Source organism: Anomaloglossus baeobatrachus, chromosome 9 (genome assembly GCF_048569485.1).
Source record: "Anomaloglossus baeobatrachus isolate aAnoBae1 chromosome 9, aAnoBae1.hap1, whole genome shotgun sequence".
Lineage (NCBI taxonomy): Eukaryota > Metazoa > Chordata > Amphibia > Anura > Aromobatidae > Anomaloglossus > Anomaloglossus baeobatrachus.
The window spans coordinates 196,584,058-196,609,216 of record NC_134361.1 but is presented as its reverse complement, the minus strand read 5'-3'; the positions used below and the strand labels follow the sequence as shown (position 1 = coordinate 196,609,216).

The following is a 25,159-nucleotide window of genomic DNA, read 5'->3' as shown; positions in this document are numbered from 1 at the left end:
TGTGGACTTTGCTGTGTTAAAGGAGCGGGCCATTAAAGCTCTGCAACCCCCAGCTTCGGAAGTCTTGGAGCCAGCCCCATGGCCAGTTGAGACGGCCCCCGTCGTGGTGGCCCCTGCCCTTCCAGCGTCTCCAGTACCTACGGCCCCGAGCAGTACGATGGAAGAACTGGCTGCCCAGGTCCGCCGCATGGATGGAGACCTCGCCAAGATTCTCGCCGCACTCCAGACCCTGACCAGATCCCAGCCTCCCGCAAAGATACAGCTCACCGACAGCCTTGAGGACGTTCCCTGGATGCAGCGGAGAAGGGCTAATGATTTGCGGAACAGACCTCCAATCTGTTACAGGTGCAGCAAGCCTGGCCATTACTTCCGACAGTGCCCGTTATACGAGCAACCCCTGGGGCCACGGGCCAATCCTCAGGAGTAGAACCCCGTGGCCCCCCAGACAGGCGGGACTGGTATATCGGGGCCCGGCCCATCTTTCCCGTGGCTGTGGACGGCATTCCGGTGATGGCTCTCTTGGACACTGGATCGCAGGTAACCACCATACCATACACATTGTACCAACGGTATTGGGGGACAGACGAGCTGGCTCCCCCAGATGCTAGTATAATGCTGATTGCTGCTGATGGACTCCCACTGACCCAAGTGGGATATAAACAAGTGGCCATGACTGTGGGGCGAGCTGAACTGCAACACCAGGGTATGATTGTGATCATGAATGAACCCAGTGATCATAACCCGAAGATAGTGCTAGGAACCAATGTGATGGAGCACTGTATGAGTGATGTGTTGACCCTACTGCAGCAACTGGCCGCCACGGCGGCGGGGAGCCGACAGAGAGCTGTGCAGCGTGAGATCCGAGCCTTGATGTACCGCCAGCATGTAAACTCGACGGGAGGAGAGATTGGTGGGGTGAGAGTGATGGATGTTGCCCCGTTGATTGTGCCCCCTAGGAGTGAGATGATGATTTGGTGTAGGGCAGCAGTAGGGCCTCAGGGGCGTGACTACCCTGCCATGATAGAGCCCATGCCCTCCGAACACTGGCCCACAGTAATGTCCGCCCGAGGGGTGGTAGATGTAAAGAGGGGAAGAGTGCCCGTGAGGGTGCTGAACTGTGGGGAGGAAGAAGTCAGGCTTCCCCGGTATGCTACACTTGCCAAGTTGCTCACCCTAGATCCCCACACCATCCATGAGGCAGCTCCTCCAGTTTCACCACCTGCTGCCAGCACTCACCCGCCCAAAGGAGAATTAGACGAGTGGCACCAACAGCTACACGTAGGCACTGATGATACCCCTACATATCACAAAGAAGGGGTATACAGGGTGGTACGGGAGTACGAGCAAGTTTTTAGCAAACATCCCCTAGACTTTGGGCAGATTAAAGGGGTCCAACACCATATCCCTACTGGTGAACATCCCCCTATCAAAGAGAGGTACAGGCCCATCCCCCCTGCACACTACCAGTGCGCCAAGGACATGTTGAGGAACATGAGGGAGGCAGGGGTTATCAGGGACAGCTGTAGTCCCTGGGCCGCCCGTTGGTGCTGGTTAAGAAGAAGGACGGCACCATGCGGATGTGCGTGGATTACCAGAAGATTAACCAGATAACGCATAAGGATGCGGATGCCTACCCTCTGCCCCATATCGAGGAGTCCTTGTCCGCGCTGAGAACCGCAAACTACTTCTCCACCCTTGACCTCACCAGTGGGTACTGGCAGGTGGCCGTGGCGCCCGAAGACCGAGAGAAAACTGCCTTTACCACCCCTATGGGACTCTGTGAATTCAACAGTATGCCGTTCAGGCTGTGCAATGCCCCTGGTACCTTCCAACGGCTGATGGAGTGCTGTTTGGGGCACCTGAATTTTGAGACCGTCCTGTTGTACCTGGATGATGTAATTGTGTATTCACAGACATATGAAGCCCATCTGGAACACCTGACCGAGGTGTTCGCGTCCCTGGCCAAGTACGGGATGAAGTTGAAGCCCTCCAAGTGTCATCTGTTGAAACCCAGAGTGCAGTACCTGGGGCATGTAGTGGGAGCAGAAGGTGTCGCCCCCGACCCCGCGAAAGTCACTGCCATCCAAGACTGGCCGAGGCCAACCACAGTGAGGGAAGTAAGGCAGTTTCTGGGTCTGGTAGGGTACTACCGTCGCTTCATCAAAAGATACACGAAGATGGCTGCCTCCATGCAAGACCTCCTCGTGGGACAGACCAAAGGCGGTAGACCCCTCGGAGCCCCACTGGTGTGGGAAGAGAGGCATGAGGAATCCTTCCGCCAGCTGAAAGCGGCCTTGACCGGAGAGGAGGTCCTAGCGTACCCTGATTACAGCCGCCCATTCATCCTCTACACTGGTGCCAGCAATGTGGGTTTGGTGGCAGTCCTATCCCAGGTCCAGGACGGGAAGGAAAAAGCGCCGCTCGAGTCCCCGGGATCCGGCCCATCGCTCGAGCCACCGAGCAGCAGCGGCCGCAGCATCAGCGGCAGCCGGACCCGAGCAGTGGGAGAGCGCAGCGTCCCCTCCTCCGCCCGCGACACTTTACACACTACGACATCGCTAGCGATCTCGTTAGCGATGTGACACGCCAGATCGCAGATACGATTTGCCGAGATCGCACATAGGTCATTTTTGTAGCGCCGGTCACATGTGCGATCTCGGCAAATCGTATCTGCGATCTGGCGTGTCACATCGCTAACGAGATCGCTAGCGATGTCGCTGTGTGTAAAGCACCCTTTAGCCTCATTCTAGTCAATGAAGTTGAGTTGTAAAACAGACTCAATGATAAAGCAGATGTGGTGCTATTCCTGGAAGAAGGCTGCCATTGTTTGCTAATTTTGTGCAACTGATCCAGACATTACATGGTAAATCTGGGGTACCTTCAGGAAATTCATGGAGAACCTGGGCAGTCTAGATCTGTAAGGGTAATTAATAGACACATATGGCTTCTCTGGAAAGCTTTTTAAGTACTTTGTAGCATTTTACAGACTGACAAATTCTTAAAATATTCATATGCATCAGGAAACACTTGGTATACATTTATGGACATGAGAAGACTTGGGGAACATTTTACAGACACAACATGGGAACTTTTAACGTTGCAGATTTAGATATCCTAAGTTGTTCTGGTGGCCACATTGTAGGGACGTGTTGAGATGTTCCTACTGAGACACCAGATTTTACAAAAGTGCTATTGGGTCAACTGTTTAACCATTCCCTTATGGCCAATTTGACAACCGTTACTTCAAAACCACTGGATATGAGTATAAAACCAAAATTTACGAGGACTCGGGGCTTGTAAAACCAGTCTCACTGTGTTAGTTTATGAGGAAGATTCTTAAGGTTTAGTTTCAAAGGACACGGTTATGAGCTGCAAGTCATTCCTAAGAAAAGTTCAATGAGTTAAGCGGCTTAAGGAATAAATGTAAGATTATTATTATCAATAAACTATATGTAAAACAGAAGTTGGGAGCATTGGCGTGATTCCGACAGCATTTTTCGGAATTTACTACATTATTGGTTTATATATGTGATGCATATACAGTACATGTATATACCAGAGCAAAGTTTTTTCTCTTACTCTTGTGATGCTCAACACTATGTGGCATAGTGTGATGTTAGTCACTAGGGGGCACTACATACTACTTGCGTGCAGTGTGAATGGAGGGGTAGTCAAACAAGCCAGGATCAGGAACCAGGAGGACACGACAGGACACAGGGAGCAGGGAGAGATGAGATCAAGATACAGGCCGAGGCTCAAGATTCCAGGAGAATAGATGTAGGATACAGGGAGCAAGAGGAAACGTGGTCAGGAGAAGGTCCAAGGTCAGAAGCTAGGAGGTAAAAAGGCAAGGTGGCAGGCAGAGCAGAGTCAACTATAGTCCAGGGGCAGGAAGCCAAGATTAGATAACTGCACACAAACGGGAGCCAAGAGCACTTACTGCAGAACCAGGAAATACGACTGGGGACATTCCGGGTGGGCATGTTGCCTAATGAATCAGAGCACTCACCCGGAACAAGGAGCATATAAGAAAGCCCCTCCCAGCACCAGCGTAGGATCCAGTGCTGAGAAGGAACGTATACACCGGAGCTCAAGACAAACAGCAGAGCATCTAAACCTGCAAAATGCTCTGCGCGACGCAATTGGCAAGTACTGGCTCTGCAGGAGAGCATGGCAGAACATAACAGAGCACAAGATGCTCTGCATTTCGGACCTGTGACAACTCTCACTTGTAGGATCTAATTTCGTCTACCTCAAGAGGTTGCACACACATTCTAGTGTCAGGAGGAGTATACAAAGTCATGAGAAATAATAAATTTCTTAGAGAGTAACCTTATGAGATGTTACATGGTAGAGTGACCACCAATTAACACCAATAAATGGAAATGTCTTGACTGGCCAATACAAGGACACTAAGAAATATCTGAGCAGTCTCAAGTAGGTGGAAAGATTTGCTTATAGAGTAACCTTATGAGATATTACATGCTAGACTGACCACCAGTTAACACCGATAAATTAAATGTCTTGACTCTCCAAGACAAGGACACTAAAAAATAACTGAGCAGCCTCAAGTATGTGAAAAGAATGGATCTAAGGGTACTTTCACACTTGCGTTTATTTCCTTCCGTTACAATCCGCCCTTTTGGAAAACAGCGGAATCCGTTAACGGATTCCGCTGTTTCCCATAGACTTGTATGGGTGACGGATTGTACCAAAAGGACCTGCGTTGCTTCCGCTGGGCGACGCTCCGTTGCTTCCGCCCAGCGGGAGGAACGCAGCATGTAACGTTATTTTGAGCGCCCGGCCGTCGGCAAGCGACAGCGCTCAGCTGAGCGCCCGCCGGCATGCCCGGGCGCTGGCAAGTGACAGCGCTCAGCTGAGCGCCCGCCCGCCGGCATGCCCGGGCGCCGGCAAGTGACAGCACTCAGCTGATCACCGGCGGTCGGCTGCAGGGAGCAATCAGCTGATCACCCGGCGGCCAGCTGCAGGGAGCGATCAGCTGATCACCCGGCGGCCGGCTGCAGGGAGCGATCAGCTGATCACCCGGCGGCCGGCTACTGGGAGCGATCAGCTGATCGTTTACAATAGTCTGCCGCTGGTAAAACTGTAAAAAATAAATAAAAAAAATCAAAACGAATTGCGTTGTTTTGCAGCATCCGTTGCATCCGTTGTGCCACTATATGCAACACATCCGTTGCATCCGTTACACAACGCAATGCAACGGATACAGTTCAACGCAAGTGTGAAAGTACCCTAAGAGGAACCTCAAGAGTCACAAGAACGTTTGTAAAGTCTGTCTGGGTCTGAACTTTTGATTCCCTAGAAGTTTTATAGTCTCTGCAAGGTAATTTAAAGGTGCTTATCTTTGGAATAAACACAGGAGAAAAGAGAAGAACCTTGGCATAATGACTAGATGACCATTCAAGGTTCTTACGGAGGTCATGGTAGGACTTAAATTTTTAAAAATATGATTAAACCAAGTGGCATAGGAATTTAGAAGAGTATTGGATCACTAAGAAAATTCTGTCGAAATTCCATGTAGATATCGCCCTGATCAGAACAGTAGTACCTCTTTGAGACAACCGGACAAATTTCTAGGTGGGTTGTCTGATCGGAGAAGCTTGACTAAAATGCATAATACATGGTGGGACTAAAAATATGTCAAAAGTAAAAGGGAAAAGGATCATCTCGAAAACATGATCAACTACATATTATGAGAAATCCTCGGCTTAGTGTACACATGTAACACGATGAGTAACTGAGATGAGGTCCATGCATTATTTATCTTTTATGACCCCAACTGTCCTCTTTACACCAAATTCATTAAAAATAATAATAGCAAAAATAATAATGTAAAAAAAAGTCATAAAATGCCAAGGTCATAAATTTATCACAAATAAGGTACACCCAAATCACATTCCACATATAATACATGTATAGTAAGAAGGTAAATTGATAGATTTCATTAGAATATACCAGTAATGAGAACATTGATGAGATCGGTTTTATCTACGCGCTTACCCTTCGCTCTTTCTTCCTGATCTTCTCCTTCAATCTCTACAGTCGATTTTGCATTTGTCCTCAGGTGTCATTCCATAAAATGCAAATGCTCTCCCAACTGATGTTGATCCTGCTTTATGTAGCAATACTTCCACACCAAGACTTGACTCTGTCTCCACCCATCTCTGTCACCGCCGCTGACCTCATTTCTTCTCTGTCTATTTCTAGGTACTATTTTCCTTTTATTCTTTATTTCTCTTGACACATTAATTACATATTCATTTTTTTTAGAGGTGAAGCTACTGTTTTATATCTGAAGAAAGGATTAGTGGGAATTGTGAGCCGAGACCATCATTAATCACCAGAACGAGGAGGCCATCAATCACTGAACAAGGTGGTGCATTGTACAGTCGAGTTATACCATAAGCCACCCAAGCGTTTCTTCAAGCTAATATACCCTCATCCCTTACTAGAGTCCCTACCTTCAACGTTAATGTTTACTTTTGACCCAAATCTGTCCTATTTAAAGAGGTTTTCCACTACTAATGTTATCCCCTTCCTTTTGTCCTAACTCTTCCTAACTAACACTTTCCAAATATACTTCTGCTATCTACTCTGCACCTGTAATCTTATCTCTAAGAGGCTTGTAAATATCCTTGTTATTGTTGTACCTTTGATCCTTCCAGCTGCAGACCACAATCGGCCAATTGAGCTGGACAATTTCATCCCATCAATTCTAATTGAAAAACCTATGGAGAACAGTGATTAGAAGTACCGAGGAACCAAGTATGGCAGTGGCCACTCATCACTAGTTACGAGTACAGAGCACAGGAGCATGGTAGTGCTCGCTCATCACTAGTTACGAGTACAGAGCACAGGAGCATGGTAGTGCTTGCTCATCACTAGTTACGAGTACAGAGCACAGGAGCATGGTAGTGCCCGCTCATCACTAGTTACGAGTACAGAGCACAGGAGCATGGTAGTGCTCGCTCATCACTAGTTACGAGTACAGAGCACAGGAGCATGGTAGTGCTTGCTCATCACTAGTTACGAGTACCGAGCACCAGAGCATGGTAGTGCTCACTCATCACTAGTTATGAGTACCGAGCCCCCGAGCATGGTAGTGCCCGCTCATCACTAGTTACGAGTACTGAGCACCTGAGCATGGTAGTGCTCCCTCATCACTAGTTACAAGTACTGAGCACCTGAGCATGGTAGTGCCCGCTCATCACTAGTTACGAGTACTGAGCCACCTGAGCATGGTAGTGCCCGCTCATCACTAGCTACAAGTACCAAGCACCTGAGCATGCTAGTGCTCGCTCATCACTAGTTATAAGTAAGGAGCACCCCAGCATGGTAGTTCCCGCTCATCACTCGTTACGAGTACCGAGCCACCCGAGCATGGTAGTGTTCGCTCATCACTAGTTATGAGCACCGAGCACCTGAGCATGGTAGTGCCTCCTCATCACTAGTTACGAGTAAGGAGCACCCCAGCATGGTAGTGCTCCCTCATCACTAGTTACGAGTACCAAGCACCTGAGCATGCTAGTGCTCGCTCATCACTAGTTATGAGTAAAGAGCACCCGAGCATGGTAGTGCTCACTTACCACTAGTTACAAGTACTGAGCACCCAAACATGGCAATGCTCGCTCATCACTAGTTACGAATACCGAGCCACCCGAGCATGGTAGTGCTCGCTCATCACTAGTTATGAGTACCGAGCACCCGAGCATGGTAGTGCTCACTCATCACTAATCGTAGCGTCTACCAGTGACTCAAATTCTTTTCTAAGATTAACCCTTTGCACAGCAACAAATGTCACTAATAACTCTAAAAATCGAAAAATCTGCAGAACTATGTGCTAAAATTGCCTCGTCTTCCCCCACAGGTCAACCTTGGGTCAGTATAGGGGCCTCCTTGGCCCGAATTTATAATAGCGTCTACTGCTGACGTAACCTTTAGCCCCCATTATTTATATGCTACCACAGAGATTCTGTCTCCCCTGAATACCATTGAATTAAACAGATTTATTAGTGAAACGTGCTGTCAATGAACATAATCCACATAATTGTTATGTAGATGTCACACGTCTAAGGACACGTGGCGCCATTAACCTCTGCTGTGTCCACAACCTACATGAGAATAAGTGATTGCTTGCTATGGGCAAAAAGGCCTATACTTTCAGCATCCATTACTGTGTGAGTTCAGGTTACTTAGCAACCAAGTGTCTTCCTATCTGGGTGACCAAAATGTGAGCGCATAGGAATGTCCGTACCCCCCAAATATAACCTGGAATGATGCACTCACAATACCCCTTCACATAATATGGTGCCTCCTCAGTTCCCCCCACACACAGTATAGTACCCTCATATTTCCTCAAACAGTATGCTTCACATGCAACATGGTACCCCCACAGTCCCCGCCATGTACAGCATAGTACCCTCAGCCGCATTATGGTGCCCCCACAGTTTACTCCACACGCAGTATGGTGCCCCCACAGTTTTCCAGACACAGTATAGTACCCCCACAGTTCTCCTCATACAGTATAGTACCCCCACAGTTCCCATCATACAGTATAGTACCCCACAGTTCTCCCCACACAGTATAGTACCCCACAGTTCTCCCCACACAGTATAGTACCCCACAGTTCTCCTCATACAGTATAGTACTCCCACAGTTCTCCCCACGTAGTATAGTACCCCACAGTTCTCCTCCTACAGTATAGTACCCCCACAGTTCTCCCCACACAGTATAGTACCCCACAGTTCTCCTCATACAGTATAGTACCCCACAGTTCTCCCCACACAGTATAGTACCCCACAGTTCTCCTCATACAGTATAGTACCCCACAGTTCTCTCCACACAATATAGTACCCCACAGTTCTCCTCATACAGTATAGTACTCCCACAGTTCTCCCCACACAGTATAGTACCCCACAGTTCTCCTCATACAGTATAGTACTCCCACAGTTCTCCCCACACAGTATAGTACCCAATAGTTCTCCTCAAACAAAATAGTACCGTCACAGTTCTCCCCTCCCCACACAGTATAGTACCCGAATAGTTCTCCCCACACAGTATAGTACCCTTACAGTTCTCCCCACACAGTATAGTACCCCCACAGTTCTCCCCACACAGTATAGTACCCCCACAGTTCTGACCACACAGTATAGTACCCCCACAGTTCTCCTCACACAAAAGTTTCCCCACCGTTCTCCCCACACAGTATAGTACCCGACAGTTTTCCCAACACAGTACAGTACTCCCACAGTACTCCCCACACAGTATAGTACCCTCACAGTTCTCCTCACACAATATAGTACCCATACAGTTTTCCTTACACAGTATAATACCCCCACAGTTCTCTTCACACAGTATAGTACCCCCACAGTTCTCCTCACACAAAAGTTTCCCCACCGTTCTCCCCACACAGTATAGTACCCGACAGTTTTCCCAACACAGTACAGTACTCCCACAGTACTCCCCACACAGTATAGTACCCTCACAGTTCTCCTCACACAATATAGTACCCACACAGTTTTCCTTACACAGTATAGTACCCCCACAGTTCTCTTCACACAGTATAGTACCCCCACAGTTCTCCCCACACAGTATACTCCCCCCGGTTCTCCCCACACAGTATAGTACCCTTACAGTTCTCTTCATGTACAGCATAGTGCCCTCAGATTTTATCCCAACCGCAGTATAGTGTTGCTACAGTTTACTCCAAACGCAGTATGGCACCCTCCACAATTTACTCCACAGTCAGTATGGAATACCCACAGCTTTCCCCACACAGTATAGTACCCCCACAGTTCTCTCCATGCAGTATAGTAGCCCCACAGGTTTCCCCACACAGACTATGATACACACAGTTTATGGTGCCCCCACAGTTCCCCCACACACAGTAGGATGCTCCCATAGCTTCTCCCACACACATAGTATAATGCCACCACAGTTCGCCCCATATACACTATAGTGCCTCTACAGTTACCCCCAAAGTTCTCTCCACATACAGTATGGTGCCTCCACAGTATCCTTCACACATAGTATAACACCCCCACAATTCCCTCCACACACAAGATACACACAATATGGTGCCCCCACAGTTCCCTCCACACACAATATGGTGCCCCCATAGTTGCCTCAACACATAATATGATGTAGTAGTCGCTGGTTGTAAATATTATAGGGACACATACAAAGGGTAGCGGTAATACAAAGGGCACTGATGTAAGGGCACCAATCAATAGCACTTTAGCTATGATTTATACAGTATAGGGCCACAATCTGTTTTTTCCCGGAGCCCTGGTACTCTTATGAAGGCATTGTGGCTGGAACTTTTATGTGTTCTCTGGTGCTTAGCAGTCATTAGGTTAGGGGCCATGTAAGGCATATTCTGAAGGTTCAAAAGACCCCTCACTGTGCAGGAGAGCTGCGTACCCTGACTATCTTTTTGGAATTATGTCCTGCTCATTGTCACTGAAGTCCATAAATCTCTTACATAACATCAAACTCTGTAATTTATTTGTCATAATATTTTTACTCCAGCTCTTATCTGCGGTGACACCCTACTGCCCGCAGCAGCCGGAAAACATGGCACGCTTCCAAAACTCTGCAAGAAATTACATACAGGATATGGCGGAGCTGTGATGACAGATGTATATGAAGCTCAGAAGCACTAGACTGGGTAGCACAGTGTGTGCACAGTAGAGGCTGCTGCTGCAGCGCTGCTTGGTTGACTGCTTTAATTGCTCTTGTCTGGCCATACATTATTTGATATATACCCATACATCATGTAAGGGGTCATTTCACAAGTACTATGAAAAGCGATGTCATGGTAAAAGTAGCGTATAATGTTCATCAGCTAAAGGTAGGATATAGATTAGGGAAAAGCAGGAATGAAGGCAAATCCCCTAACAAAGTGACTTGCAAAGTTTCATAATTTTCCATGATGGACAGAATTATATACATATAATATATATTATATATAATAATGGTAACATTTACACTTGATCTTTGTTATTAAAACAATTGTTGAACTACATAGTTACAGAACCAGGAGCAGTGCTGTCCTTGTATCTGTCAAACTCCTGTTCCTCACTTATTCCATTTCAGCAGTGCCAAACCAGGATTCCAGCTTCAGGATCCCAGACCACAGGACTGCTTAGTCGAGCACAAATTAGAAAAGAGGTGTGCCATTATCTATTATGGTAAAATGCTTACTTGTTCTAGGCAAGACTTTTTCCTGACATAGCACCCTTAACCCATTCCAACTAAATCTACACTCCAATATGGCGCTCCTTCCCTTCCGAGCTTTGCACTGTGCTTCCAAAGTACTGTATTTTTCGTTTTATAAGACGCACCGGATTATAAGACACACCCCAAATTTAGAGGAGGAGAATAGAAAAAAAATAATTTTTATTGTTAAAATGAGGGTCCGTCTTATAATCCTAGTGTGTCTTAATCTTAATGCTCACCAGGGGGGAGCAGTGGTGGTGGAGCGGCTCAGGAAGGTTATAGGAGAAAGGGTAGGCGATGCTGCGGGCTCAGAGGAGTGGATATTGTGGATCTGGAGGGTCAGCGATACTGCGGGCTCTGGGGTGTAGTGGAGGGCGCCATTGATCTGATTGCCGGCTACGTTGAATCCCCCAGATATGGCTTACTGCGTCGGCGGTGACGGTGCGGAGTCATAGGAGGCAGGGTGACAGGACACGCTCGGGGGGTCGCAGTGGGTGCCATTGATCTGTGGACGGGCTGCAGGGGTTTTCACAGGATGGGGTGTCTCAGCAGCAGATGCATTGAGCTGACAGCGGGCTCCATTGAATCGCCCACGGTTGACGAGATGGACTTCAAGAAAATGGGCATGGAAGCGATGCATGTGCAGATAGGACTCCACAGCCATTTTCTTGAAGTCCATCAAGTCAATCTGCGCACTTGGCGCATCCATGGCCATTTTCATGAAGTACATAACGTCAACCGTGGGCAATTCAATGGAGCCAGCAGTCAGCTCAATGCACCCGCCTTCAACACACCCCGTTCTGTGACACCCCCATAGCCCGTGTGCCTGCAGATCAATGGCGCCCACCCGAAAGCAGATCAATGGCGCCCAGTGCGACACCCCCGAGTAAGACCAGTGACCCTGTCTCCTATCACATCACTCCACCCCCTCCGCCCTGGTAAGCCATATACATTTTTTAAGACGCACCCCCATTTTATTCCCAGTTTTAGGGGAAAAAAAGTGCATCCGGAAAATACAGTAGTTTTCGACCACATGTAGGGTATTGGCGAACGCGGGAGAAATTGTGTAACAAATTGTATGGTCTATTTTCTCCTATTGCTCTTTTTGAAAATTAAAACTTGGAGGCCAAAGCAACATTTTAGTGGTAATCTTTTATTTTCACAGCCCAATGTTATACAATACTGTGAATCACCTGAGGGCTAAAATTGCTCACTACACCCCAAGATGAATTCCTCCAGAGGTGTAGTTTTCAGAATGGGTCACACTTAGGGGTTTCTTTTGTTTTAGCATGTAATGGGATCTTCAATTGTGACATTGTGCCTGTAATCTATTCCAGCCAAAATGACACTCCAAAATGTAAATCATGCTCCTTCCCTTCCAAGCCCTGTGTTGCGCCCAAACAGTAGTTTTCCGTTACACATTGGGTATCAGTGTACTTAGCAGAAATTGCACAACAAATTGTATAGTCCATTATCTCCTATTAACTCTTGTGAAAATGAAACCTTTGGGCCTAAAGGGGGCTTTACACGCAACAACATCGCTAACGAGATGTCGTTGGGGTCACGGAATTCGTGACGCACATCCGGCCTCGTTAGCGATGTCGTTGCGTGTGAAACGCAGGAACGACAGTTAACGATCAAAATTACTCACCTAATCGTTGACACGTCGTTCTAATCCCAAATATCGTTGCTGTTGTAGGACGCAGGTTGTTCGTCGTTCTTGTGGCAGCACACATCGCTATGTGTGACACCGCAGGAACGAGGAACAACATCATACCTGCAGCCGCCCCCAATGAGGAAGGAAGTAGGTGGGCGGGTGTTACGGCCGTTCATTTCCGCCCCTCCGCTCCTATTGGGCGGCCGCTTAGTGACGCCGCTGTGACGCCGCACGAAACGCCCCCTTATATAGGAGGCGGTTCGCCGGCCACAGCGACGTCGCTAGGCAGGTAAGTCCGTGTGACCGGTGTTAGTGATGTTGTGCGCCACGGGCAGCGATTTGCCCGTGACACACAACCGATGGGGGCGGGTGCTTTCACCAACGACATCGTTAGCGGCGTCGCTGCGTGTAAAGCAGCCTTAAGGTGACATTTATGTGGTAAAAATCTATTTTTTTTTTTCATTTTCACCGCTCAATGTTATAAATTACTGTGACACACCTTCAAGATCAAGATCCTCACCACAAATCTAGATAAATTCCTTGAGGGCTCACTTGTGGTAGTTTCAACTGTTTAGGCACAATAGGAGTTCTCCAAACATGACATGCCAGCTGCTGTCTATTTCAGACAATTTAGTTCTCCAAAATTCAAATGACACGTCCTCCTTTCTGAGCCCTCCCGTGCGCCAAAAACAGTAGATTTCTACCACATATGGGATATCGGTGAACTCAGGAGAAATTTGTAAACAAATTGTATGGTCCATTTTCTATTGTTACCCTTGTAATAATGAAAAACATTTAGGCTTAAAGCAACTTTTTTAGTTTTAAAAATGTAGCTTTCTCTACATTATAAAATTTGTGACGCACCTGGGGTTCAAGGTGCTCATCAACAACCAAAAAATTCTTGGAGGAGTATAGTTTTCAAAATGGGGTCACTTGTGGGGGGGTGGGTTCCACTGTGTAAGCACATCAGTGGCTCTTCAAGCAAAACATGGCGTCTGCTAACGATTCCAGCCAATTTTGCGATCCAAAAGTAAAATAGAGCTCCTTTCCTTCTGAGCCCTGCCGTGCGCCCAAACAGTAGATTTCCACCACATATGATGTATCAGTGTACTCAGGAGAAATTGCACAACAAATTGTACACTCCATTTTCTCCTGTTACCCTTGTAAAAATGCAAAATTTTGAGCTAAAATAACATTTTCACGGGAAAATGTAACATTTTAATTTTTTTCCTTATGCTTTACTTTAGTTCCTGTGAGGCTCCTGAAGAGTTAATAAACTTCTTGGACGTGGTTTTGAGCAGTTTGAGGGGTGCAGATTTAGAATGGTGTCACTTTTGAACATTTTCTGTCACCCAGGCCTCTCAAAGTCACTTCAAATGAGGAAACTAAAACAAACGGCTATGCAAACTTTGGAAAAATGAGAAATTGCTGATAAACTTAAAATTTTTCTAAATTCCTGACACCCCCGCCCCCCAAAAAAATGTTTCAAAAATGGGACTGATATAAAGTATACATGTCGTAAATGTTATTTAGTAACTATTTAGTGGGACCTAACTCTCTGGTTTAATAAACATTCTAAGTTAAAAAATTGCAAAATTTTCAAAAATTTTACAAATTCCCAAATATTTTCACAAATAAACACAAAAAATATTGTTCTAAATTTACCACTATCAATAATTACAATATGTCACGAAAAAACAATCTCAGAATAACTGGGATCCACTGAAGCGGTCCTCATAAATTGACACTTGTCAGACTTGAAAACAATTTGGCCTGGTCGGGAAGGTGAAAACAGGCTTTGGAGGGGGGCAAGAGGGGTGAAGGGATTAAAAAGGGATTGATTTTAGTTTTTAAATATTTTTTAGTTTTAAGACATTTATTTATTTTACATTTTATTTTTTTTAGTCCGAATGATGCTGTTAGAGAAAAGTACCAGCTATAAAACACCGGTGGCACCTAAATCGAGTAGAGTGGTACCTGCTCCTTACACCCACACAAGCTGGTTGATGTAATAGTACATAATGAAGTGGAAAGAGATTAATAAATCTTTATGCTGCTTGGAAACCCACCAATTATTCCTATAAACCGATGAAATGGCTCTAAATTGTGCAAAGTGAGAAAGATGTCAATTAGCTGTGAGTGGGCGGGGAGCCAACAGCTCATAAATATGGAGGACTCCTTTTTAAAGGGCTATTCTGGTTATAAAAAGGTAAAACCACTGAAACCTCCACCAGTCAACGGAGTGATGGTTGATCATAAATTCTTTATTGGGAGATTAACATCTGATAGGTGTCCATATTATGTGCGATGGCCATTGTTTCTGTCCTCCCCAGACCTTTTTTACAGCCAGTGTCATGATCTATGTGTTTTTGGCACCCTTCAGGCGCCACAGGGTATTGCACCACTTTTATGGGGTGATATCTATCTCGGGTCAGGAGGGGGATAACCTGCTGGTGACGTCACAAAAAACACACAAACAACAGCAGGTGCTTACTCACTGGGGAGATGGACTAGGGCAGACAGGGTAGCCAGCCATCACGAAGCATGGGACTTCCCCGGTCGGTAGGACAACCACCAGGGCGGGCACCACATGGGGTAGAAGTAGGAGCAACCAACACACTTTAGACAGAACCTTCCCGGGCACAGCTTGGGATAACACCTAGGACTGACAACTGGAGTTAGTGTTTCCTCTCTCTTCGTGGACCTGTGGCTTGGAGCAGGAGGCTCAGCCCGGGTTCTGAATAGCTACAGAGGGACATTTCACTAAACCTTCACGGGCACCGACCATGACCACCGACTATCCGGGATCGGCTGGAGCCCATCATGGCAGAGAACAGCACCTCGGGCAGCGCTTAAAAGGACTTCTATGTAAAAACACTTAGAACCGCAGCCCCTGCCTCTGCTTCTCCTTTACCGGCACCGACGCCCAGCGCTGCGGCGCCAACTAGGACTACCACTACTACCCCCGCCATCCTCCCTGGGGTAACCCCGCTCCGCCTGTGGGGAGCGACACCATCCCGGCTGCACCTGACATTTGCCCCGGTGAGAGACTCTGCAGCGGCGGCCCCCATCCCTGGCCACATACCACAGGTGGCGTCACGATCCTAATAGACTTTCCTAAACCCCCGACTACTACCTCCATTTTCCCTGGCACCCTCCAACCCTCCTTGCTGTACGCCTTGGGGTAACAGAACCGGGCCAGGCCACCCTGCGACAACGCAGAGGATCTGCACCCCCGGCCCGGCTATGAGTAGCTTAAAGCACCTGCCCCGTGGGGAGCTACATGTTCACATGTGCTTGTGTCTCCATGTGAGCGCACAGGCTGTTAAAGAGGTCTGGTAAAGACCGAAACGTTAACCATCACTAATAATATGGATGCTTATTAAAAATGCTAATTTGACAATAATATATTTATTTGTCTTCTTTTCACCAAGACAGTGTCATGAGTGCAGCCCATAAACCTCTCCTAACCCTTTATTAATAAGTATGTGAAAAAAAAAATATAGGTATCTCCTTCACTGGCATGGTTCTTCTATACTCCGCTCTGTATACCCTACTATTTTGCTCAGGAAACGTGAGCACTGCAACCAATCAGATGACAGGCTGCAGCGTTCACAGAATGAAGAGTGTTCTTCCGGCTAGGACGATAGAACTGTGTTGTGCTCCTTGGTTCTGTACATGGTTTCTTGTCTAGGTTTGATGATAATTTCATTTCTATGTTTTTGTGTTTTGGATTCTTGGAACTTTTTTTTTGTTGATTCCAAATCACTCGGAAAAAAACAGATTACAAGGATTAATAATTAAATTATGTTATTAGGAAAAGAACTGGCCACTGCGTCATTGGATCACCACTGCAAGGCAATGTAGTATTAGATCACCAAGGTCAGTACATTGTGTTAAAAGATCATAAGAACTAGATTCAATCCTTGGAGATGGGTGCTCTACATTATCACTGACGATACATAGGACTTTTGCTTCACCAGATTTAGAACCAGTTAGGACACCATGGAGAGAAAAGGATCCCATTTGGTCACATACCCCCTGAGTCATCAGTAACCGGACAACTGACCGCTTAACTACTTGCTAACCGAGGCAGTCACATGCCCACTGGGTCACTAACTCCGTAGATGACCTAAAGTTTTAAGTCACTAATACATTTCACAATCAGGGTTGGTCGACCAGCGAACCAGAAGATCCTTCATTGGAACCCAGACACCACTTGCCCATAGGATTAAATTTGGTATGTCCTATGTGTACAATGAAAACCAATTACCCTTATGATTAATTACCGTATTTTTTGTTTTATAAGACGCACCCCAAATTTGTAGGAAAATCGGAAAAAAAATATTTTTATTGTTAAAACTAGGGTCCGTCTTATTATCCTAGTGCCTCTTTTATTAGCTCGCCAAGGGGGAGCGATAGTGGTGGAGTGGCTAAAGAAGGTCACAGGAGGCAGGGCGATGCTGCGGGCTCAGAGGAAGGGGTGTTGCAGCTCAAGAGAGTCAGTGTGCGGAAGGTCGGCGATACTTCGTGCTTGTGGGGTGTCACGGCGTCGGGTGTCATTGATCTGCCGGTGCGCTTGGAGGAGGGGGTGCTGCAGCTCAAGAGGCTAAATGTGCGGCACCGGAGGGTTAGCGATACTGCGGGCTCATGGGGTGTTGCGACGGTAAGCGCCATGGATCTGCCGGCGGACTGCAGGCTCCATTGAATTGCCGTCAGTTGACATGATGGACTTCAAGAAAATAGCCTTGGAGGGGGCGCGTGCACAGATTGGCCCCCGCACCCATTTTCTTGAAGTCCATTGTGTCAACCACCGGCAATTCAAAGCAGCTCACAGTCCGCAGGCAGATCAATGGCACTTGCTGTTGCGACACCCCATGAGCCCGCAGTATTGCCGACCCTCCTCTGCTGCACGCTGAACGTCTTGAGCCGCGACACCCCCTTCTCTGAGCCCGCCGGCAGATCAATGGCGCCCGCCGCCGTAACACCCCATGAGCCACCGACCCTCCGCTGCCGCACACTGACCCTCCTGAGATGCTCAACTGCAGTGACACCCCCTCCGAGCCCTCCGTATCCCCAACCCTAAGCCATATGTGGTTTGAAAGACGCACCCCCGTTTTCCCCCCAGTCTTGGGGAAAAAAAGTGCATCTTACAAACTGGAAAATATAGTACTTCATATATCTACAGTGAAATCTGGTTACAGATATGCTTTACAAGGAACATGTCACCAGGATTTCCCCTTATAAGCTGCGGCCACCACCCACCAGTCCTTATACACAGCATTCTTAGTAGGCAGGTTTTTTTTCACGATTGACAACCTTAGATTGCTAGGGACGGGTCACCAGAAATATCATCGAATCATAGGGTTGGAGTTGGAAGGGACCTCAAGGGCCATCGGGTCCAACCCCCTGCGAGTGTAGCCTTTCCTAAATCATCCCAACTATATGTTTATCCAGTTTCCGCTTGAAGATTTCCATTGATGGACAGATCACCACCTCCCGTGGTAGCCTGTTCCACTCCCTGACTGCCCTCAGTCAGGGAGTGGAACAGGCTACCACTTTGGGTCCCTAAGTGAAGTAACAAACCAAACTCGTAAATTTTTTGCTTTTTCATACTAGTAATAAAAAGAACCAGTTTGTGTCTTTATATCTGAGCGATAAAGAAGATAAGGTTATTCCAGGCAATGATGAATGTTTTTTTTTTTCTGTGGGAATGCAAAACGGAAAGTTAATCTGTTATCAGATTTTGTGGAATTATACAGAAAAAGCCTGAGCCGAAGAGGTAAATTTCCACTTTGAAGTACTAGAGCTGTCCAACAGATAGCAGCAACGTCCGATGAGCGCAAAGTCACAAACTGTTCTCCTTCACTCCCGGGGTGGGGACATCACCTGTCTGTACGGAAAGTGCACTACAACTCCGTACTTGGCGGAGATGCTTCTCTGTAGAGCAATGCAACGACCTCAGGCAAAAACTCATAAATGTGACCTTTTACATGATGGAGAGAACCAGATAAACTTGTAGAGAGAGGCTTAGGAATCCTATCAAAAAAATAATAGCAGGGGGATGGGAAGAGAGGATGTTCTGCGTATACTTTAAGTCAATAATCAAGGCAGTACAGAAACTTAAAGCATACAAATCAGCTCACAGATATCAATATTCACAGAAACCATTGACTGATCAGTTACCTACAATCACTGGAGTCTAGGACAAACAAATTTCCTTAATAATACCCCATTCCCTGTCCTTCCGTCAGAAAACATCAGTGTCATACTACTTTTAGTCATGGTATATAACTAAACAAGAAAACATAAGCTCTATATAAGTCTATCAATGTTAACGGTACACTAAACTTGGCACAGTTACGTTGCAATGTCGACAGTCTAGCTCTGGTGTATAGTTAGTCCCCCTTAGTACCATAGGTCAGGGTGGAAGGTAATGACTCGGCTCACTTGGACTTTGGACGGGAACAAGTGTTTGTTTTCTGATCTCTGACTCTTGATGTTCGATCTTCTGTGCTTGACCACATAGTCTGGTCCTTCGCTGGAAGCGGTTCTCGGTGTTCTGGCTTAAATTATTGACTGCATAGGCTCGTCCTTTGTGGGAAATGGTGCTCAGTGTTCTGGCTTCGATGCTTGACTGCATAGTCTCGTCCTTCGCTGGAGACAGTACTCAGTGTTCTGGCTTTGATGCTTTATCATGTAGTCTCATCCTCCACTGGAAACGGTGCTCAATGTTTTGGCTTCGATGCTTGATGACATTGTTTGGTCCTTCACTGGAAACAGTGCTCAGTGTTCTGGCTTCAATGCTTGACCACGTAGTTTGGTCCTTCGCTGGAAACTGTGCTTAGTATTCTTACTTTGATGCTTGACCACGTAGTCTCGTCTTTTACTGGAAACGATACTCAGTGATCTGGCTTCGATGATTGACTGTGTAGTCTCGTCCTTCGCTGGAAACAGTGCTCAGTGTTTTGACTTCAAAGCTTAATTACATAGTCTGGTCCTTCACTGGAAATGGTGCTTGGTGTTCTGGCTTTGATTCTTGACTGCATAGCCTCATCCTTCACTGGAAACGATGCTCAGTGTTCTAGCTTCGATGTTTGACTGCGTAGTCTCACCCTTCACTGGAAACGGTGCTTAGTGTTCTGGCTTCAATGCTTGACCGCATGGTCTGGTCTTTCACTGGAAATGGTGTCAGTGTTCTGACTTTGATGCTTGACTGGACAGCCTGGTCCTTCACTGGAAGCGATGCTTGGTGCTCTGGCTTCAGTGATCGACTGAATACTCTCGTCCTTCGTAGGAAACGGTGCTCAGTGTTGTGGCTTCAATGCTTGACTGCGTAGTCTAGCCCTTCGCTGGAAGCGGTGCTCGGTGTTCTGGCTTCGATGCTTGACTGTGTAGTCTAGTCCTTAACTGGAAACGGTGCTCAGTGTTCAGGCTTTGATGCTTGACTGCATAGTCTTGTCCTTTGCTGCTGACGGTATTTGGTATTCAGTCTTCAGGTTCCTTGCAGACGAAATTCAGAGTTCAGCCTTTGGGTTCCTCTGGCAACAGTATTTGGTGTTCAGTCTTCTGATTCCACTGCTGATGGTAGGGCTCAGGTCCTCTTTGGACTCTGTACACATCAAGATGTTTCCAATGCTGACAATATAGGCCTGCTCTGCTGCGTACATGTCCGCTCCCCTAGTGATCGTGGCACCAACTCCACCTCTTTTCTGCCGGTCCAGTCTTTGATGTTTGGTAACTGCGCCACAGTTGTCACCTGATACGGTGCCCCTTCTAACTCTTCCCTAGAGGAAACACACTCCCTACAGTTCAGTTCCTGAAGATTCTGGTTCATAAACAGATGGCGATGTTGAGCTACAAAAGCCGTGAAGCACTGATTATGGGTGTCTTCTCTCAGCCTCCTCTTACAACTACATCACTGTCCATGACTAACCCTAAAATGCTCAACAGCTAACAGTCGAGTGATCAGAAGTTGGTTAGTAAAAATGCATGAATGATCCGAAATTGTACAATTCTCATCTATAAAGACGCAAAGATTATCTCTTTCATCCACCAAGCCGAAAATGTACCATGTATAGCAGACAGGCGTCCTACGTTATCTCCCCCACATGTTGAATGAGATGATTGATGTGAGAGGTATGTGTCGGAGGTATCAGTGACTGCTCTGTAGATGGATAATCCCAGCAACTATGCCTGTTATGCTAAATGGTCAGGTAATTCCAGGGCGGAGGGTGCATCATTGGGTCTTGAAATCTCCAGATCTTGACATAGGGTATATTTAATAGCTTTGGTCTGCGGGTGATCTGCAGTATTTTACTGTGCCTTAAAGCGGTTTCTGGTTTTCCAAAAAACTCTGTCCACCAGCTTCATATTGTTATAATAAAATAAACGGAAACAAAGCATGTGATGCCGACTATCTGCAAACTGTATGTGGCACGGTTCCCTCTCTGCATTATGAGACGAGTGATAGTTTCAGGACTTGATAGTCATTTCCATTCTTGACTCTTAATATTAAACGTGTTTCCTTTAATTTGGCAGTTGTAGGGTTAACGTCAGTATTTCTCGCCAGCAAACAGGCTAATTACCAGCTCAGGTGTCTCCGGTTTGGGATCACTCCCAGTCCCTTTATATACCCTCTGCTACCAGCAGAGGGTGCTGGCTATTCTCTTTGACAATTGAATGCTGGGCCTGGAGGAGGTAGGAGCTGCTGAAACCTTCTCTTGAAGTTTCTGTGGTGGTTGCAGTCTTGGTGCTGACGACTGCAGTCTGTTGTTGTGTTCCCCCTGTCTGTCTTCTCTCCCTTGTGTGTTGTTTCTGTGCAGCAGTGGGGCTAGCGTCCTTCACCTGACAACTCCTTAGCCAGGGACTATTATAGGGTCTCACGGCTTCAGGTTCCTGCTCGGCGACAGGTGAAAAACCTGTAGGGACTGGTTAGGATTGCAGGGTACAGTGGCAGGTAAGTGAAGGAGGAGTCCATCTTCTCTCTCACTAGTCCTTCAGCCATCCATTCTTAAAATGTCCTGATGTACCTCTTCTTTGTCCTGGTGTAACCCCTGTTGAAGTGTGTTTGGCTTACGCCAGACCTTCCCTGGTCCGCGCCATGATCGTTTGGGGACCTAACAACCGCTTTAACAGATCTTCAGTCCCCAATTCACTCTGGCCCCACTAATGTCTGCGAAAAGAGACCTTTTGATACGTTGGAAAGGTATTCAGCTGTTTCAGGGGTTTTGCTCCTCATCAGTGCAAAGTATATATATATATATATATATATATACATATAAATATATATATATATATATATATATATATATATACTAGCTGTAGTACCCGGGTGTTGCCTGGGATAGTAACTGTCTCTCTGTCTCTCTCCCAGTCTCTGTCTGTGTGTCGCTGTCTGTCTGTGTCTCTGTCTGTGTCTTTCTTTGTCTGTATCTATGTCTCTGTCTGTCTGTTTCTATCTCTCTGTCTGTATTTGTATCAGTCTATCTGTCTCCATCTCTGTGTCTGTCTGTCTCTCTCTATCTCTGTGTCTGTCTGTCTCTCTCTTTCCCCGTCTGTCTCTTTCCCCATCTGTCTTTGTCTGCCTCTTTCCCCGTCTGTCTCTTTCCTCATCTGTCTCTTTCCCCGTCTGTCTCTTTGCCCGTCTGTCTCTTTCCAGGGCTGTCTCTTTCCAGGGCTGTCTCTTTCCAGGGATGTCTCTTTCTATGGCTGTCTCTTTCCTGGTCTATCTCTTTCCAGGTCTGTCTCTTTCCAGGACTTTCTCTTTACCCATCTGTCTCTTTCCCTGTCGGTCTCTTTCCCTGTCGGTCTCTTTCCCCGTCGATCTCTTTCCAGGTCTGTGTCTTTCCAGGTCTGTCTCTTTCTAGGGCTGTCTCTTTGCCCATCTGTCTCTTTTCCCATCTGTCTCTTTCCCTGTCTGTGTCTTAGCCCGTCTGTCTCTTTCCGGGGCTGTCTCTTTGCCCGGCTGTCTCTTTGTCCGGCTGTCTCTTTTCAGGGCTGTCTCTTTGCCTGTCTGTTTCTGTCTGTCTCTTTCCACGTCTGTCTCTGTCTGTCTCTGTCTGTCTGTCTCTTTCTGTCTCTCTCTATCCATCTCCCCACCAACATCTTATTACCTCACACATAAGTTTCTTATTCTAACAATTTATTTTGTTCCTATAGCAACCACTGACAGTTGCTCTTAATAGCCTATAGCTCCCACCTCCATTCAGTTTAATGGAAGCAGGATTTTGGAGATTAACTGTAAAGCGCAGGGTTAAATTTTCCCGTCAAAACATAGTCTATGACGTTCCCTGGATCACATGAGACGTCTGTGCAACATTTCATGATTGTAAATGCGAGCGACGGTGCGGATTCCTTTAGTGGACATACACACATACATACATACATACACACATTCACTGAGCTTTATATATATATATATATATATATATATATATATGAACAACAACAAGGCAGAATCCAGCAATAACGTGAGCAATCCAGGATGCTGTTAAAAATTTTTTTTTTTTCCTTCTTTTTATTCATAAATTCATTAAAATATAATGGTCCAAGCAATTCAGAACAGCATTATCGCAGGAAAATAGCGCAGATAGTCCTATCTGCGCTATTTTCCTGCGATAATGCTGTTCTGAATTGCTTGGACCATTATATTTTAATGAATTTATGAATAAAAAGAAGGAAATTTTTTTTTAACAGCATCCTGGATTGCTCACGTTATTGCTGGATTCTGCCTTGTTGTTGTTCACATTTGTATGGATGGACTCCTACGTCCTGATCCGGGCACAACGGAGTTAACCAGGTGAGCTGAGGATCCAGGTGATTCACAGGAGTGAGCTGGTCTACATTGTTGGACATATATATATATATATATATATATATATATAGTGTAAGGATGCAACCGGCAATGTGGCAGATGGCCGGTATGTGTCACAGAGGTGGAAATCCTCTGCGATCTGAACCCGGAATGTTTCTCTGGAACTTGTAGTTCCATGAGGATTGTTGTACACATTCAGGGCTGGGTTCATGGGATGGTCAGAAGTGATGGGCGGGACTGACCATCCACATACCTCCCATACGTAGGTGTGTCTCATGGGATTTAATGGAGTTGTCGTTTGTCACATGATCTCTGTGTGCTGGTGGGAGCCATCTTGGTTGGAGCACATGTGCAGGAGATCCTGTGCATACAGAGCTGGTGAGGGCTCTAAGGTGTCAGGGAGCTGCAGAATCCACTGAGGCTTTGAGGAATTGGAACGTGTACAAGGGCCGGGATGTTGAGCCCAGTGTGAGAGTCTCCCTGGACTGGATGGAGGCAGACTAACAGCCTGCAAACCTACTGGCAGGTAACACCCCACAAAGGTGGACTTTACTGGCTGATGCCAGAGAATGAACTGTATGAACAATCGGCAGTTAGAACAGACTGTGAGACGTTGTCCTGCGGGAAAGTGGCCCATTACACTGCGTGGTTTATGAGGATGTGAATAAATCACCGAGATTGCTTAAGTGACAAAGTGCTTATGTGGCCCAAGACGTTCAGGGCCCAGGTCGTCACTATATATATATATATATATATATATATATATATATATATATATATATATATATATATATATATATATATATATATATATAATATATATATATGAAGCCAAACCAGAGTCTCAATTTGCATTCAGCTGTTTCGGGGTTTTTGCTCCTTATCAGTGCAAAGTAGGAAATTGGTTGGGGAGTCCTCTGGATAAAATTTCTCATTAAAAGACACTAGCAAGATGGTATAGGGAGACTTAGGGGTACTTTGCACACTACGACATCGCAGGTGCGATGTCGGTGGGGTCAAATTGAAAGTGACGCACATCCGGCATCGCAGGCGACATCGTAGTGTTTAAAGCCTAGATGATACGATTAACGAGCGCAAAAGCGTCGTAAGCGTATCATCGGTGCAGCGTCGGCGTAATCCATAATTACGCTGACGCGACGGTCCGATGTTGTTCCTCGTTCCTGATGTAGCACACATCGCTGTGTGTGAAGCCGCAGGAGCGAGGAATATCTCCTACCGGCGTCACCGCGGCTTCCGTAGGCTATGCGGAAGGAAAGAGGTGGGCAGGATGTTTACATCCCGCTCATCTCCGCCCCTCCGCTCCTATTGGCCGCCTGCCGTGTGACATCGCATTGACGCCGTACGACCCGCCCCCTTAATAAGGAGGCGGTTCGCCGGACAGAGCGACGTCCCAGGACAGGTGAGTCCATGTGAAGCTGCCGTAG

General features: G+C 46.6%; 1 protein-coding gene across 2 annotated transcripts in view; it reads right to left on the bottom strand.

Annotated features, from left to right (window-relative positions):
• Positions 1 to 25,159, bottom strand: part of AVPR2 (arginine vasopressin receptor 2) — a 134,410-nt gene that overhangs the window by 24,355 nt on the left and 84,896 nt on the right. The window contains exon 1 of one of the 2 annotated variants that reach the window (XM_075322839.1): positions 6,022 to 6,108. The exons of the other annotated variant lie outside the window; for it this stretch is intronic. The gene's annotated coding sequence lies outside the window, so the exon portion shown is untranslated. Of the gene's footprint in view, positions 1 to 6,021; positions 6,109 to 25,159 lie in introns of those variants that run through there. 2 annotated transcript variants of the gene reach the window in all.